We start from the raw sequence: 12,500 nt of genomic DNA on the forward strand, positions 1-12,500 counted from the left end.
TTTCCCCTGCCACCTTCGAAAGTGCGTAATCCTCGGACTTTCCAGCCAGCTATGTGAAATACGTCTCGCCGAAATGGAGTTAATAAGTGGCCACAAAAAGCATCTATCCTTCACCTGGTACCGTGGTTGCTTTCTCCTATACTCGTTTTTTTCCATCTGTCCAACCGCCTGTGGTGTTTGCATATGGTAACACTGCGTCCCGGGCTTTAGATAGTTACGCTATGTGTAAGTTTTAGGTAAATAAAAGGATATCTGGGTGTACATTTGCAACTGAAAAGTGTTTTAATAATTTACTGTATGCGAATGACACCGTTAATATTCGAAATAGGATATTGTTATTATTGTTGAATGTAAGCTGAATGTAACTATCTAAAGACCGGGACGCAGTGTTACCATACGCAAACACCACAGGCGTGTGGACAGATGAAAAAAAAAACGAGCATAGAGACCAAGTGCAGACATGGAAGAAGAAGAAGAGGAAGAAGCTGAATTCCAAGAAAAAGAGGCATTACCACCCACGAACGAGTTTGGTACTAAATTTGGTGTCGAGAAAATGATCGGTGTCCCTATTGACAACCACGAAAGCTACCCTCACAACAGCAGTGGGGGTCGTACATACCAAGCCCTACTTTACTAGACCAGCCCGTAACGGGAACCCTTTGGAAGTAGAATATTTCACTCAACAACCAGGCCAACCAGCCAATCAAAATTCCAGCAGCCAACACAACTTGATCCCGTTACCCTAATGAAAATAAAGACAATGGCATTTTTGTTATTCTCTCCTTCAGTGATCGCCTTAGCAGAGTTTTAATTTTCAGTCGATATTTTAAGCGTTTCTTCATGTCATTCGGGCAGATCCCTGCCGGAAGCGAAAATTATTAAAAAGGTGTAGAATGCTCTGTAAGTGATAAATGAGGATACCGTCTTTTAATTTATGATGATAATGATAACGATAATGAATACATTGATGTTCACTATTACGACGTTTCATTTGAGCTATGTCACTATCATACTACTACCACTAGCTGACCCTTTTATCATAATTTGTCGCCTGTGTTATTGTCAGTTTTTTATTCGTGGTACTATTAGCCTCATTTGCGCTAATTGCTTTTAAAAGGAGTGGTAAAAGTAAAATATTAAATATTAGATCAGATTCAGAGCCCCTGCCTAAAAGAAGCTTATATTTTCCTGACAAAGTACATTTTTCCACAAAAAGAAAAGGAAAACTAACGTCACCGTTGTTGCTCTGGAAAATTTATAAAGTTTAAAAAGAAAATACAGTTAATAAATGCAAAATAAATATTGTTTTGCTCGGCTCCACTTTTCAGAAACTGAATTTTGAGGATAAGAAAGCATCCTGCAGAATTTGAAAGCTTGACCTTAAACTTAAAATCACAAATGGTGTTCTGGCATTTGAAGTCTTTCTCTCTCTCTCTCTCTCTCTCTCTCTCTCTCATCTCACACATACACACAATATATATATATTATATATTATAATATATATATACTATTATATAATATATATATATATATATATATAATATATATATATATATATATATATATATATATTATATATATAATATATATATATATATATATATTTATATATTATATATATATATATATATATATATATATATATATATATATATATATATATATATATGTATATATATATGTGTGTGTGTGTGTGTGCGTTTGTGTGTGTGTTGTGGTGTGGTGTGTTAGCTGTTGGGTGTGTGTGTTTGTGTTTATGCATTCATGTATGTAGTATGTATGTAAGTTTATGTATGTATGTATGCGATATTCGTGCATAAGTAAATTGTGTGGGTAACTGTTCATGTACAGCAAGTATGAATTGTCATATATTTCCCATTCAGAGATCTCAAAACAAAATTGTTATCATTCAGACGAATGTTCAGAAGGACGTTAACACATTAAAGATTCTTTCCACACTATTAAACCTCATTATAATGGCTTATTTAATTCAATCATTCACTCATTATCAAAGAACACCTTTCAACCGATTTTTCATGTTCTACGCTATTTTGAGGAGCGTTTAAATTTGACTAACTATTCCTTATTTACAATGGTTTGATAACTTTTTTCAAAGCGGAGGTGTCTATTCGTTTCACTGAGGAACGAATAGGAAGCATATAAAATATTTTAGAACGCTTTAACTGCATTAATCAAGTAACCAAATACTACAAAAATGGAAAATTCGTCTAAATGTTTATGAAATGTTTTCAGGAGTTAATTCTTTGCTCCGTGAAAAATTTAAGTTGAATGAAGCTTTCAGATAATTATCACTATGAATGTAGTTCGATGATTTTTCAATGGGGAAATCTCGTCAATTATTAAAAACCTCAGGCCAATGGACTACTGTGCATTTCAGTGCCGTGTCCCATTGATTTTCGTCGATATAATCTTACCAAAGCATCAGCATCGGATATGGATCGTATTTTGGAAATAGCTATTTGAAGCCACGGCCTAATTGGCAAAAATATGCCGCGATGTTTAATGTTGATAATTAAGGCCCTTATCGGAGTAAATCAAAGAGATTTAAAGGAAACTTACCTAAATTTAGAGAGAGGCTAGTTGTGACGTAAACTATGGCATCAGACGTAATGGCAGTGCTCCCAGTAGTTTGATGATTATCGTGGAAACACAGATATTTGACCGTCTTGTACAATAAGTATTAAAGGAAAGGCTAGGTAAATAATTGTTGAGAATGACGATAATATTAGGGTTTCCATCGGCGATACCAATGGTAGTTGAATAAGAATTTAGTATATATACATTTGACAATATTATAACAAAGGAATTTGGTAAGTAAACATATGGCAATATTACTATTTTCATTGTACAATTTTACGTTGACTACATAACAATTGCAAAACAGGAATACATAACAATTATAAAAGAATTTCTGTTTACCCTCTCACTGTCAGTTATACAAAACCTTTGGAATTTATGAAATACAATCACATTGAAATGAAAATATGATCATTTAGAGATGTTTGGTACGATATTTTGGCTCGATATACCTGGTAACCTTACATAATAGTAAACACCGCCGACGACAGGACGGGGACAGCCGATCATTCATAAGTCAAAACCAGGTTATACGTGACTGCTTCTTCACCTATGGCAAGCTTAGCAGATTGTCCTCATGGCTGCAAGAATGCTAAATATTAACACTAAGCGGTTATTTAGGCGATACTTAAACACAAACGATTTAGACTAGATGACAAAGGTGACCTTTAAAGGGGTACTACTCGAATGTCAAGTATGAAAAAGAGAGGTAGACAAATATTTTGTTTATATCAAGGCCTTTCTAAACTTTTCAGACCAAGAATGAATAATGGCCGAATTTTCTTGACTGATGAGCTATCTCATTGAATAGCCGCAACGACCATTATATATATATATATATATATATATATATATTTATATATATTATATATATATATATATATATATTATATATATGTGTGTGTGTGTGTGTGTGTGTGTGTGAGTGTGTGTGTATTTATATATATATATATATATATATATATATATATATATATATATATATATATATATATTATATATATATATATATATATATATATATATATATATATATATATATATATATATATATATATATATATATATATATATATATATATATATATATATATATATATATATATATATATATATATATATATATATATATATATATATATATATATATATATATATATATATATATATATATATATATATATATATATATATATATATACATACACACTCATATAGAGACATATAATTCTATTTATGTATTATGTTTATGTGCATTTATGTATGTACTATATCTGTCTATATGTGTATTTATACGACATATGTATTTATGCATATTCTATCATCCTCTTCCCTGATGCCGAAGTATGAATAATAACAATAATGATGATTATAATATCATAATGACTAAGATAATGATAACTGTAATGAATATTAATGTGTTAAGAAATTCACAGTCTCGTGAAGAACAATCTGTTATAAAAAATCAACAATTATATATTGAAGTATGTTACTAGGTAAAGAAACATAGACTTTTAAATACCGTTCACTTTAATATATAATTGTGGATTTTTGATAACAGATTAATGTGATTATTATCATTATGATTAATGATTTAATTATCAATTCTTTACCTGACCGTGTGCATTGGAAAAACAAAGTATCTTATATAATGCTGTTTATTCATCGGCTAAATACTGGCCCTTATCCACACTGGCCCTACGACCGTGTGGCTCATTTCGTGGGTATCTGAACGATATTTTACGTATCCTTGAAACTGAAGGATAACAAGGGTTTTAACAGAATGTGTTTAAGACTTGGTGTATATTTCAAGTTAAAAGAAACGTGAATTGCGCCATGAAACTATATTACACAATTAACACTCTCATTTGATGTACATTCCCTTATTGTACTCTACTTAAGAGTTTATTTGTGTGAAATAGCATTAGAATTCCATACACTAATACGACTAATACTACTTTGGGACTTCATTCATTAAGTATATGGGCGGGGTGTCAGTAATGACGTTTTAGTAGCCTCTCTCTACGAGCCTGCTAAGTTTCCCTTTAAATTTGAATGAATCAGAATGGCCCTGAAATGCACAGAAGTATAGGAATATGTTATAATGTATGTTTAGTAGAATTATTTGCCCAGTTATTACAGTTATTTTCATTATTATTCAGAAAAAAGTCAATTAGATTGCAAAAAAGCTTAGAAAACAGAAAGATAACAACCAACCTAACAATAATTCAACAAAGAGATAAGATAATAACAATATGAAGGGTAACGCACGACAAAAAAATGGAGTTAATTTTATCGTAAACAGTCATACTACCAGCAGGATCTTTCTTTGGTACTGGGGAGCATGGCAATAGAAGTCTCGTTCTAGGCATACTATAGAGTAGTACGCATAATTTTCATGTGAAAGGACACGAAAGGTAGTATTTATTCTCTGCTAAAGTATAGCTTAGCACAGACGATTAACCAAAAAATGTCTTTGTGATATCCAGAATTCTAATTACCACAACTGAGATAAGCAACTCATATTTAAAGCAGTCTTTGCCAACAGACGAATACTCCCAGGAAAAGTAGAATAAGTGGTATGAAGCTTTGGCACAAATGCAATAATTTGCGTTAATGTAATAATCTACCGATTTTTCTTTCGGCATTTGATGATTGGTTTTTTAAAGTGCAGTATGAATAATGCTTATAGTCGAACTTCTAAAATCATCTAACCAATGTTAGTTAAGGGAGTGAGTCGTCGATTTAAAGAAAAGAACGTGACGCTATGTATAAATAAAGATAATGCCACGAAGGAAAATGAAAACAAACGAAAGCTGCCAAGATCTGTCGGTCTTCACGACCCTTTACTTTAGGCAAGACTGATCAGAACAATACTGCGTTTCTCATTGTTCTATCAGGCTGGCCTATAGTAAAGGGTCGTGAAGACCAACAGATCTTGGCAGCTTTCGTTTGTTTTCATTTTCCTCCGTGGCATTACCTTAATATGTAATATATATATATATATATATATATATATATATATATATATATATATATATATATATATATATATGTATGGCTTGACCGCCATAGTATTCTTTTCATGTAAGTCTTATGTATACCAAATTTGCTCAATACATCATTGGTTATGCTGGAATGTGCACACACAAACGTACATATCCATATATATATATATATATATATATATATATATATATATATATATATATATATATATATATATATATATATATATATATATATATATATATATATATATATATATATATAGTATATATGTGAGTATGTATATATATATTATATATATATACGTATATATATGTGAGTATGTATATATATATATATATATATATATCATATATATATATATATATATATATATATATCATATATATATAAATATATATTATATATATTACTGGTAATCTTCTTAGGCACCCGAAGATATAGTAAAATCAGTTGTATTCCACATAGGAAAATGAAAAAAGGTATATCTCAGATAATGCCCAACAGTTTCGTCCTCCAATGGACCTCTTCTTGGAGCGTTTATTAAGGAAAGAGATAAAGTTTACAGTGCATGCGGCCAAGAAAGGCCTAAAATGTTTTTAAACATACAGTTACCAAAAACTAGTAGTTTGAGCTACAAACTATTCAGCAGTAAAATAACAAAAAAAAAAAAAACAAAAGAATAGCAGTTGAGCAATGAAAAATACCAAAATATCTAACGAGGTAATACATCCATTTGAAAACAGCATAACATACAGTACATATAACAAGCCTATACTATGATAGTTTATGGATAACATTATCCAATTTGTACTGACGTTTCATGACATGTAAGATAAAAGGATCTAATTTATACAAACCAGGCGATAAATTAAAATTTTTTCCTTTGCTGTGAACAATGCAAGCTGTCTCTATCAAATTTCTTTCAATAAAACCTGTGCTCTTAAACAAAATCTTTGACCCGAGCCAGTCAATCGGTGCATTACATAAACTACTATGAACACATAAAGCATTGCTCGTATTATTTGTTCGTATATTATATTTATGATTTAAAATGCGTTTTTCGAGTGTCTTCCCAGATTGTCCTATATAAAAACTACCGCACTTGCATGGGATCTTATATATGACTCCTTCATTGTTCTCCGGACTATTATGAATTAAAGTTTTTCCAATGGTGCTAGGATATGAAAAAGTTGTACTAAAACCAAGTAACTTTAGGGGTAGACTATAGATTCTAATGTGGGATGGTATGGGAAACATATAAATCCAGTTTTCTGTTTTTCTCCTCATATGAATAAAATGTTTTCGTGCTAACTTTAGACTGTAATCAATATCTTCCAATTTAAAATTATTTTCAATACCCAACTTGATATATAAATTCTAGTTCCTCATGATAAATTCCGGACTGCAGATATTAAGAGCTCTAAGAAACATTGATCTTAATGCTGAGAGTTTTACTTCTACTTTGTGTGAGGAGTAATTGCTAATAATAAGATTGTTATTAGTAGGTTTTCTGTATATTTTAACTTGTAGCTAGAACTTACAACTGACCTCACAACTGTAACATCCAAAAATGAGATAACACCATTGTCTTCTTCGTCAACCGTAAAAGTTATTGAGGGAACTAAATCATAAATATAATATACGAACAAATAATACGAGCAATGCTTTATGTGTTCATAGTAGTTTATGTAATGCACCGATTGACTGGCTCGGGTCAAAGATTTTGTTTAAGAGCACAGGTTTTATTGAAAGAAATTTGATAGAGACAGCTTGCATTGTTCACAGCAAAGGAAAAAATTTAATTTATCGCCTGGTTTGTATAAATTAGATCCTTTTATCTTACATGTCATGAAACGTCAGTACAAATTGGATAATGTTATCCATTAACTATCATATAGTATAGGCTTGTTTATATGTACTGTATGTTATGCTGTTTCAAATGGATGTATTACCTCGTTAGATATTTTGGTATTTTTTCATTTGCTCAACTGCTATTCTTGTTTTTTTTTTTGTTATTTTACTGCTGAATAGTTTGTAGCTCAAACTACTAGTTTTTGGTAACTGTATGTTTAAAAACATTTTAGGCCTTTCTTGGCCGCATGCACTGTAAACTTTATCTCTTTCCTTAATAAACGCTCCAAGAAGAGGTCCATTGGAGGACGAAACTGTTGGGCATTATCTGAGATATACCTTTTTTCATTTTCCTATGTGGAATACAACTGATATATATATATATATATATATATATATATATATATATATATATATATATATATATATATATATATATATATATATGTATATATATATATATATATATATATATCTATATATATATATATATATATATATATATATATATATATATATATATAATATATATTATATATATATTATATGGATGTATGTACGTTTGTGTGTGTGCAAATTCCAGCATAACTCTGAAATGTATTGGGCAAACTTGGTATATGTAAGACATACTTAAAAAGAATACTATGGCGGACACGCCTTCAATAGCACCAAAGAGCACCAGGGGGGGTAGGGGTGGGAAGGGCTTCCTTAAAACGGCTGCTTGTGCCTGCAGACTTAGTAACTACATAAACTCTACGAATTTATGACTTTCTAACTTAAAAAGAATACTGGTACCAAAGAGGGTTGGGGAAGGAAGTGGGGTGACATATAAAAATAACTGAAAATGGCATATATTATTGCCTAACTCATAGTTTTTTAGGTCGCTGAGATGAATGGTGACACTCCTGAGGCCTTTAAGTCTAATTTCAGCCCTGGCAGGGAGGTGGGGGTGGGAGGGGACCTCAGAAGTGAAAATTCTGATAAATAGAATATACAAAATGGCAGATATTAGTGATGAATCCACAGTTTTCAAGGTCACTAACATGAATAGTAATTCCCAAAGCCATTTAAATCCAAGTTCAGCCCCGACAGGAAAGGGGAGTGGGGATGGGTGAAATATAAAATGTCAACAATGCTGGTTAATGTAATTGAAGCAGCTATCTTAACAGGAAAGGGAGAGAGTGAGAATGAGAGAGAGTGAAGGGTGAGGAAGCGAGAGATAGAGTAGATGGGGTGTTAGGCAAGAGAGCGCAGATGGGCAGTTATGGAGGGGCGAGAGAGAGAGAGAGAGAGAGAGAGAGAGAGAGAGAGAGAGAGAGAGAGATAGTTGATACAACTAAAACTGAACCGCATAACCATCTTTGCACAGTCCCCCGTTCATTGTCATTGAAGGAACATAAAAGGTTAGTTAACCATTTAAGAAAAAAAGAAGGGTTGAACTTTCACGAACGTACCGTTAGAACGTAAGTAAGAAGCATTACTAATTCGCAATCGTCTACAGGGTGATCATGAACTGTCTCATTTATCCAACTGTTGCCTATCGGCAGATGGGAATATAATTTTTTTTCCATCAGGCAACTGCTAGACAAGCAGGTTATGAAAGTATCTTTGTTGTTGCACATTCTGACCCGGATCTGCATGAAATCAGAACCGAGGAGATCTGGGCTGAGTTGTATGACTAACTAGCATGATGCTTGTTAGTCGGCTCCGAAAAACTTATCCATTAATTCCTTATCTGCAGGTGATCATCGTGTGAGTGATTCAAACTTCACAGAGCAATCTGGCGTTCATCAAATGACTACGGAGGAAAACAAAATTCTGCTTAATCATTTCTGATGAGAATAAATATAGTAAAATGTTCTGGAAGATCATATTCCAGACTTTCCTCTGTTAATCATGGGGTGGGGATGGGTCGCTATGGTATAAAACAAGAATGTATACTAGTTTGAATTAGGGAAGCATAATGGTGCTACACTAGCAAGACAATCTCTCTCTCTCTCTCTCTCTCTCTCTCTCTCTTCTCTCTCTCTCTCTCTCTCTCTGATGACAAATTCAAACCTTTTCCACAGGAATATCCAGATAGCCAAAAATGCAACAGAACATGCTAAACTTTATTGTGACATTACAAACGACAAACACTTCTTAAAATTATACTGAGCATCGTCGTGGCAGAGTTTTCGCAAAAGCAATATACTCTGGATCTCCTTAGGGACAAATTTCCTTGCGGTTCCGGTGACCCGCTTCCTTCGGAATTAGATACCCCCCCCCCCCCCCCTCTCTCTCTCTCTCTCTCTCTCTCTCTCTCTCTCTCTCTCTCTCTCTCTCTCTCTCTCTCTCTCTCTCTCTCTCGTAACACACGCACACACCGACAATGCAAAGGTCATAAATATCGTTCCCAATATTGCTAGACTTAACGATCTTCGATCCTCTTCCTATGATGTCTTTGAAGGGGAAAATTCAGCTTCTGTTACCCAGTACAAAGTTCTGTAATAAACAGTTTTTGCTAAAGCTATATAATATTTCTTTCTTTAACTATCATATTCCTACTGACCATTTCAAGGCCTGCAGTGCATTTAAATATATTTTTAAATATCAACTGTATCTTCTTGAAATTTTAACCCAACATGTTTTAGACTTTCCGCTAATGTATGGCAATATAACTAAGTATCTAAAATTATTAATAATGGCGCTTTACTCTTGAACATTTCCAATTTTCTTTGCATTTGACTGAGACTTCGGCACCGTTAACAAAATATGAATGAAAGTGTACCGTACTAACGGTTATGACGTGTAGTGTTTTACATTTTTAAATTACTTTATGGATTATTGTTTTATGTATCCAAATTAGTTTATGCAATAATGTTTATTTGTGTTTCCTTATTTTGGGAGATTATTATGACCTCTTGGTTTATTTAGAGTATATATATACTGGAAAATATACCCGCTGATAATTAGAAGGGCAGTAGTTACAAGCTGTTCAGGTGTGTTTATATTGTCGTCCGCCCTTTCCACCCGCCCATCCTGAACTCAATGCCATTGAGCAGATATGGGTGCATATGAAGCTATATGTACGTTCATCGTTACGGCATTTCACCAGGGCAAACCTAAAGGACAGATTGGAGGAAGCGAGGCTTACTGTCACTAAACAGGTGTGGGAAGGAGCTGTCCAACGAAGTCAAGCTTTCGAGAACGAATACTGGCTTACTGACAACGTCCCTGATTGCATAGATCCAATCGTTGTCAACGTCGCCAGTAGTGACGAGGACGATCTGTTTTTAGGCAGTGATGGGGAATAAGCTGAAATATCCTTATACGTGTGTATATATGTCCTGTAATTAATAAGTTTTGATATATTTATCCACCAGTTTTTTTTATTTGGCAAGTCTATGCTGTTTCATGGTTACTAAAAAAAATTCACTTCAAAATCTGCTAAAATTTCTGTATATATTGTACATACTTTATTGGATGATAAATAAGAAAATAATGTAATATAGTGATCTTTCTTTTACATAAACTATGATCTGTTTTTTTTGTTCCTTATATTTATATCTCCAATAATAATCTAAAGTTGCCACTACCACACCATTTCATGGAAATATATAAGAAAGGTACATGCTAAAAATAAAAACTAAAAACACAAATGGCTTTATGAAAAGTAATCAGTAATAAATGGTAGTTCGCGTACATTTTAAAACGTAAAAAAAAAATACATATGGCAGTACACTATTTCCAATCATAAGTATCAGACAAAGTAAGAAAGACAGGAGTGTGCGGGGCTTCTTTCCTAACTCTTTGGCTAAACCAACGACAGGTGTTCGTATATTTACAAGTAATACTGAGGACATTGGAAATTTTCTAAGTTAAGTGCCTTAATTATTAAGTCAGGATACTTAATTATATTGCCATATATTAGCGGAAGGTCTAAAACATGTTGTGCCAAATTTTCAGGAAGATACAGTTGATATTTAAAAAGATATTTAAGAAAACCTATGCATCGCAGGGCTTGAAATGGTCAGTAGTCTACTTCTTTCCCACCGTTATCCCTACAGTAAGGGGTCGGTTGTCTGATGCGCCTTCTATGAAAGGCATTATCCCCACCAAAATCAGGCACGTTTCATTGTTTGGCAAAGTAATTTTTATGACTGCATGCCCTCCCTGTCATTAACCACAGTTATTGGATGTGGGCCACGCCTTTGACTAAAAAGTCCACCTGCAAGACAGCAGTTTCCACAATTATTGGAGATGGGTCTAGCCTTTTACTAAAATGTAAGACTGCAAGGTACCAGCTGTTCTTGCAGTCGCCTTTTACACGTAGGATCTACGGTGGTAGTATTTTTACACTCCTACCACAGGGTCATTGAACTGTACTTCTGAGTATCATTACACTATCTTGGAGTACCCTATAAGCACACTCAAAGCAGTTCACCATTTCGTTTGTTCTGATAACATACATAACTAGTCATTTACCCTTATATCCCAAATCCTCCCAGTCAAGCTTTGTCAGTATATAAAAACCCACAGTCATATCCTACAATATAGTTGAGAAAATCTGAAAAACTGTCTATATAACTGGAATATATACTGCGTTATTATTGGTCAACTGATTTCACAAGTACTATCTTTCGTTATAGCTTTGGGTGGTGATAAGAAACTGATAAATTCTGCATTATTTTTGTATGTGAATTCGAAATACATGAACGTGTTTCTCATAAATCACAATGTTTGTTTAGCTCTTTCAGGAGGGTAATAAAAATAAAACGTTGTATCGATAGAATTCAGTCAAAAATATTTGTTTACCAATACGAACGCAGCGACGAAACATTTTTGGTAGTGCGTTGGTAAGAGCAAGTGACATTTTTAATTATTTGTTTAAATTCTAAATATGATACGTAGTATACTATATATTGCTCATGATTCAGGGATGCTTTTTTTTATTATCATACGGTAATAAAAGAGTACTGCCAAAGTGCTCCATAAGTGAATTGCAATTAAAATGTTGGTACAATTTATGTATAAAAAATGACTAGTCTTAAGTTGTA

At 32.9% G+C, this 12,500-nt stretch overlaps 1 protein-coding gene across 1 annotated transcript in view; it reads left to right on the forward strand.

Annotated features, from left to right (window-relative positions):
• The window catches only part of LOC135215671 (neuropeptide F receptor-like), a 162,409-nt gene that overhangs the window by 31,055 nt on the left and 118,854 nt on the right, over positions 1–12,500 (forward strand). The window lies entirely within an intron of this gene.

Source organism: Macrobrachium nipponense, chromosome 5 (assembly GCF_015104395.2).
Source record: "Macrobrachium nipponense isolate FS-2020 chromosome 5, ASM1510439v2, whole genome shotgun sequence".
Lineage (NCBI taxonomy): Eukaryota > Metazoa > Arthropoda > Malacostraca > Decapoda > Palaemonidae > Macrobrachium > Macrobrachium nipponense.